The 6,456-nt window shown below is 35.4% G+C and overlaps 1 long non-coding RNA gene across 4 annotated transcripts in view; it reads left to right on the top strand.

The window, feature by feature from the left end:
• Positions 1–2,323, top strand: part of LOC103879337 — a 44,705-nt gene extending 42,382 nt beyond the window's left edge. For 3 of the 4 annotated variants that reach the window (XR_002518431.2, XR_004178756.1, XR_002518432.2), the window contains exon 7: positions 300–2,323. This is a non-coding gene — a long non-coding RNA (uncharacterized LOC103879337). The remainder of the gene's footprint in view (positions 1–299) is intronic. The other variant, XR_004178755.1, reaches the window with a different exon arrangement.
• Positions 2,324–6,456: the final 4,133 nt, after the last annotated feature.

The following is a 6,456-nucleotide window of genomic DNA, read 5'->3' on the forward strand; positions in this document are numbered from 1 at the left end:
GGCACATCATTTATTGATAAGACAAAAAGAATGTAATGAAATTATCAATGTTCTTGAATTAATTATGAACATGATTAAGAAAGCTAAAATCTCAGGAGCCAGGATCTCATTACCCATTCAGTCTTAGGGATTGCTTTCATTCAGCGAGGCAAAAAGGCTTTGAGCAGCCCCACAATTGCCTTTCTCTCATTTATTTGTGCTAGAATTAAGGTTTATTTGTTTTCTGTTTTCTTCTTCTTCTTCTTCAGATTGTTTCTCTGTCTTTATCCATTAACAAACTGTTTCCTCCTGTATCTCAGAAGGATGCACCTTCTAGGGCCTACATCTCTGTCTGCAGTCTGAATACCTTCTTTTGAGTGCATTTCTCTCAACTCATTTTGCTGGAGCTCCTAAATATCTCTCAAGGTAAGTCTGAGAATGTAGCCAAAAAGTTCTTTCAGATTTATGTCTGCAGCTATACAGCAGTTCTGTCTGAATCCCATTCAGCTAGGAGTCTTAATGACATCATTATTACGCTGTCTGGACTGGGCTAGATTTTGCTTGGAGCCTTCACTGTAATTTTACTTATCTTTCTGTGTGAACGTACAAACAATACATGTTTAGGGTGGGGGAAATGATTCAAAACTAAGAGGGAAATACATTTTTATTCAAATCAGGTTTCCAAGAGTAGTATAAATGATAAGCAAAAAGTAAATCCATTTTCAATTTATGTTTGGTGTACAGATATTCTGATATCTCTAGAATGCTTACCCTTTCATCCTTGATAGTATAACTGAATTGAGAAGGACAACGGCAGTCTAATACCATGTTTGGGTTTATTTCTAAAATTTCCAAAAGTTCCTTTTTAAAAGACATTCTGAATTTCTGGTAGTATAATGTCCAATGCAAAGGAATATTAAATTACTGTCTGTTAAAAAATGTCTTGGAATTGTCCTAATGGCACCTCAATGAAATGATACTTTTTGTAAAATTAATCAATGGTAATTTGGCAGCAAACTTTTCTGAATTGGATAATAGGTCATTTATAAACAAGGTTATTGGCAAAGCAGGTAAAATCCTGTCAGTATGCATTTAACAGGCAGATACAGAGTGATTAAAAAAAATCACACGGTTGGATGTTATTTTGGTTTAAACATATTAATAAGGGGCACATATTCTTCCATAAGCAAATTTAGTATTGCAAAGAGAAGAGAGAAGAACTATAGCTTCAGGCCATTGAATAAATACAGTATATGTGATACTAAATCCATTGATTCTGCTTTTCTTTAAAGTGGTGATTTGATAAGATTGCTAAAACATCCAGGAATCTGAATGCATAAAATCATTGAAAATCCAAAGCATGTTAGAGCAATAAGTGACAAAGTGATTTGATTATAGCACACAATACATAAAAATGATCCTCCCTCTAATCTTAGGAACAACCTTCACATTTCATGATTTTTTAGAAAATGTGGTTAAATAACACAAAGGGAGAAGGCTGTTTGACTTTTTCCACAAACCTATAGCCTGTGGATACAATATTTAGTTAATTATGTATTTTGCATAAATTTTTTTCATATTAACTAAATATCCAAGATATTGAAATATACTGCTGGAATATGCTATGGTTTATGAACACCGTACTTTTAAATTTGGGGACACTTTAGAGATTTTTGTCCTTGTATATGTTCTACTGCACTTTTGAATGCTATTAATTTAATAAGCAAATGGTTATTAGAGCTTACTAAAATCACAATTGTTAGGCATTGTTCATCTTAGTTCTTAACGTTAACTAAATTAATTGAGATAGGCAATTTAATTTGACAGTGTTAAAAATGCAATGAGGCATGGAATCTTGTTTTCAGGCATCAAAGAAAAAAAGCAGTAAAGATAATTTTCTCACTTCATGAAGCGAGAATGTCAGGGAGAAAAAAGCATGTTTCTTAAGTAGAAGCTCCCTGTACTTCATCTCATTCTGAGAAAATGGAAATATCTCTGAATTTCTTTTGATATTTCTTTCATACTTATCAAAAAGGGAAAAATGAATCATAAAATATCCTGCATGCTGTTTCTACATGAAAGGAATGAACAGAAGTCCCATGCAGTTCTCTCAAGGGGAAGCCCGTTATTGTGGTTGTCTAGGTGGTCGCCGGCACTTCAGCAATTGGACATGATCAGGCAAAACAGTTTGGAAGCCGAAAGACACAGATAGCAGAGGCTGAGGTGAAGGAGACGGAAGTGCATCACTAGCAAAAAAGTTGGTAAAGAGTACTTTTCCTTTAGTTTCTTAGTGTCTAAGTAGTAATATATTCCAAACAACAAAATAAAAAAAAATCAATTATGAGTGCCATAGTGGGCTAGATGTGACTAATTAATAAGCTGTTAATAAACATTTAAAAAGTGTAGTATAAGTAAAAAGTACGTAAATGCTGATCTTAGAAAATCAAAAAGCATACTCCCGTTTTACCAAGTAACTGTCAGAAGCTTTGTGGTTTGTGTTGTCGTTAATTTTTAATCTAATAAAATGTAATGATAATTCCGTGTGTCATCACTAACTTCACAGAGTTCACGGAATTTGAAAACTAATAATTGTATATCAGTGGAGAAGATTGAATATTTATTCCATTTTTTGAAGGTAATGTTATGTGGAAAAAAGTAGGGATAGTATTTGAAATCATGCACAGCTGGTACCGGGTTTTTTTCTTTTTGAGTTTATCTTTGACACTTCACACTTCTGATACTGAGTGAAAAGGTGAATGTATTCAAATCTAATTGATATGGAAATAAAACTTCAACTGAGAGTCAATATAAGTAATCTTAAATATTTAATATATGAATACTGCTTCGCTCATCGTTTGAATGAGTTCTGAAATTCAGAAAGTGCTGAAACCCCCTATGCACGTGAGTTATACACATTCACAAAGACTTCTCTTTTAAAGAAGCAAGCTACAGGAGAAAAAGCATTAGCAGATGTTAGGAGATTTCATTTCTGTCAATTTCTACTTGTGACCTTGGATAAGTTATTGAAGCTTTTCAAAGTCTCTATTTTCTCTCAGCAAATCTAGTGGAGCAAATTGATAATATTTAAGACTCCTTCACACACTAAAATCTATTATTTTGCATCTATATTTGTATTTGTGTATGTATTCATTTGACTGTATAAGTAAGCCTAAAATCTGCCTTTAGCATTTATTTATCCAAGTCTTAAGATATTAGAGAACATTTTTCCTTTAGAACATGAAACTCTAATATTGTATGCCTGTATGTCGCTGGGACTTTAACATCTGAAGTCTCTGCTAACTTAATTCCTGAAATGCAGGGCTTAATTTGCTCTTAAACATTCCTCCATTCGCATTTAGGCTGATCTGTACCTCTAAACAGTAGGACTTTGCTTCCCAGCAAGTATGTCTTTAACGAAATTCCCCTAGTGTAGAAAGAGCGAGTTGTTTCATCTTCACATTCCTCACAGCAAGTTGTTGGGTCTTTGCAAATTGCTAATAGGCTCATTAAGCCCCTGCTATGTACATCTACTGAGTGAACACGGAATTGATAATTGTTACTAAAACTGAATTTCAGTTGTTGGTCAGTAGCCTCAATTCTGCAATTTTTCAGAGCAGCAAGTTTTTAAAAAGATGCTTAGTATAGAAGATGAGAAGCAGTGTTTTGCAGTTTCTTCCTCGTAAGTTTCAGGACTGGCAGTTTCCAGAGAGAGTTTGAGGGTGCTCTGTGGTGGGGCTTAGATCTGCTCCGAATGGGTTAAGGAGAACTACCTGCTTGAGATTGATTTAAATCAGTAATGGATCATCTCATAAAGCTGCTGTTACTAGATATTAGCCTGCTATCTCCGTCCTCTGATAGCACAGATAAGAAGTGCTTACCGCAGAGAAGGTTCCTAGAGGACAGATATTGTTTCCTGTACCTCAGGGAGTAAAAAGCCATACTGCTGGATCAGTGACTTTTCCTAACAGCAAGTAAATTCAGGCCTTATCAAGTTACAGCACAAACTGCACTCATGTTTTATTATTCTCATTAGAGATTTAAGGACTAATTCCAGTTGTTAGCGCTTAGCAGTTTAATGTTTTCCATAGATAAGAATTAAGATTCTTCTGGGGGATTTTTTTATTTGCTAAAGCTTGCAAAATATAATGCGGTGATGCACTTACTGTGATGTAATGCGGTTGATTTTCTAAATGCCCTGAGTGTTTTCAAGGCATACATTTTAAAAATTTAAATCTAATGACGGAATTTTTCTGAGTTGGACATGCAGTCATTTCACTGAAACATGACTTTCTTTGTCTGGGATCCCAAATCAGCTCTCCCTCTGGAAAGAGTACCAAAGAGGCTGAACTTGACGCTTCCAAAGCTTGTACTTATTGCTGTGTATTTTCTCAAAGTAAACTCACTTAGTTGAGACTAGTAGGGTCTGATTCAAAAGAAAACCTTGAACAAGATCTATTCTGTAAGTAAGCTGGGCTTTAAATTACTTCCTTGAAGTGAAACTGACTTTCCTTTCCTAACCAGGTGGAGAAAAGCTGTGACTGTCATGTTCATTTTGTTTCTGTTTCAAAGAGGTTACAAAGTTTGAATTTACAAGTAAAAATCCAGGCTCCTGTGAGCTTGGATACTAACATTGAATCAATGCTTTAATGAATTCCCAGTAATGGGAATCTGCTGTTGCCCCACGTCACTCTTCCTAATGTTCTTGAAGGGGGAAAAAATCATTTATGAATACAAAAGTTTAAGTTGCAATGTGATAACATTATTACTGGAATTAAAGCTCAATGATTAATGATATTTTTGATCATGTTTATTGAAATTCTTCTTTTTGTATAGACTGTATCATGAAAAACTCTATTTCCATCACCCTTGTTTCCTTGGGTTTGTCTAAAGATCTTTCATTACATGTAGTATGTGGCTGTATGGTATTTAAGAGGTGGCTGAATTTCAATAACGTAAGTCACGGATACTATAGTTGTCAAGTTTGGGGATCAGGTCACTTAAAAGAAAATGTGATACATATAAATAAAATTTGCTGTCATTATGAGATATTCATTGGCTGACCCACTTTGATATCCATTCTTGGAAAACCATTTTCCTAAGGTAAAAACAGTTCTAGAATCAATGACAGAAGAATGGTGTACTTTGTGGCAGTTCAGGAATCCTGAGTATACTTACTAGGTAGGATTCATCATGTAGTAACAATAATAAGAATAGCAGCGATCATTTCTTGTGTGCTGGATGTTGTGACAGATGTTTTAAATGCCTGCTTTTATATATCGATCATTTTCAAAGAAATTCTCAAAGTGTCAAATTTACCTTTTTAATTTTTTTTTAAGACAGGAGGACCTATCCTGGTTAATGTTTCAATTATTCCTGGATTCGCAGGTTTTGTGCCTGTTTATGCCCCAGATTGTTTCCCTCTTTTTGGCCAGTAATCCTCTAACTGCCAGAAAAATGTAACATGCTTGTTCCAGTTACGTTACTGGGTGCAATCCTCCCTTATACAGGAAATAAATTTATTATGAAGAACTCCCAGTAGAAGCCTTGGAAAACTTACACAGAGCTGTGCTGTGTCCAAAATGCTGTTCAGTAGGTTTTCCAAAGCACCCAGGTAACAGCTGGTGCAGGCCATGTGCCAGCTCTGACAGCCCATATGCTCTCTTTAGTGCAGTAATTATCTCAACACAAAACTCTGATAGCCTAGTCTACTGGGTCTAGTTTCCCTAGGTTAAATTGACTCAGTGGCTTTGTTAGTAAGTTCCTTTGGCACGGTAAGAACTTCATCAAGAGTTTAAGTATTGGGATAGGCTTCAAAGACCAACATGACTGCTACTTTCAAGACAGGTGGCTTATTAACCCTCAGAGATTCTAGGTGGCAGTTCGTTAGGCTATCACCCCACAGCAGCAATCTAGCTAAAGGTCTGCAGTTGTTTCTACCAGATATCCAGCTTAGGGGCAGTAGTAATGCATCTATTTTGGTCACAGGCTAAGAGTAATTTTGGTATTTCAGTTCTCAGGCAGATACTAGGACTCCTGTATTTCAGTGGTAGTGTTCATAGTGGAAGAGTTGGAGTGAGAAATTGTAAGAGAGAAGAGTCAAAAAAAAAAAAAAAAAGAAAAAGAAAAAAAATAGGTGAGCTGGATCAAAATGTGTATAGCTGTTCTTATTTACAGTATCACAGAGAACACTTTTTTAAAAAAAGTTCCCGTGCCTCTGAGATGTTAACAATCCATGTCTGTGTACAAAATTCACTTGTTGGAGGCTTGAAGTCTGTATTCATAATCTCTTTTTTTCCTTCTGTCCTCCTTCCCTCCCTCCCAACTTCCCTTCTTTCTTCTTTCCTTTCTCCCCTCCTTTCCTTTTCCTATTTTTTCCACTTTTCTTTCTCCCTTCTTTTTTCTTCTGAGAAATACAATCATTGAAAGGACCAGCTGCAATAAAACTATAGATGCAGTCCTGCAATTTTAGTACAGACA

Source organism: Papio anubis, chromosome 15 (assembly GCF_008728515.1).
Source record: "Papio anubis isolate 15944 chromosome 15, Panubis1.0, whole genome shotgun sequence".
NCBI classification, from domain to species: Eukaryota; Metazoa; Chordata; class Mammalia; order Primates; family Cercopithecidae; genus Papio; species Papio anubis.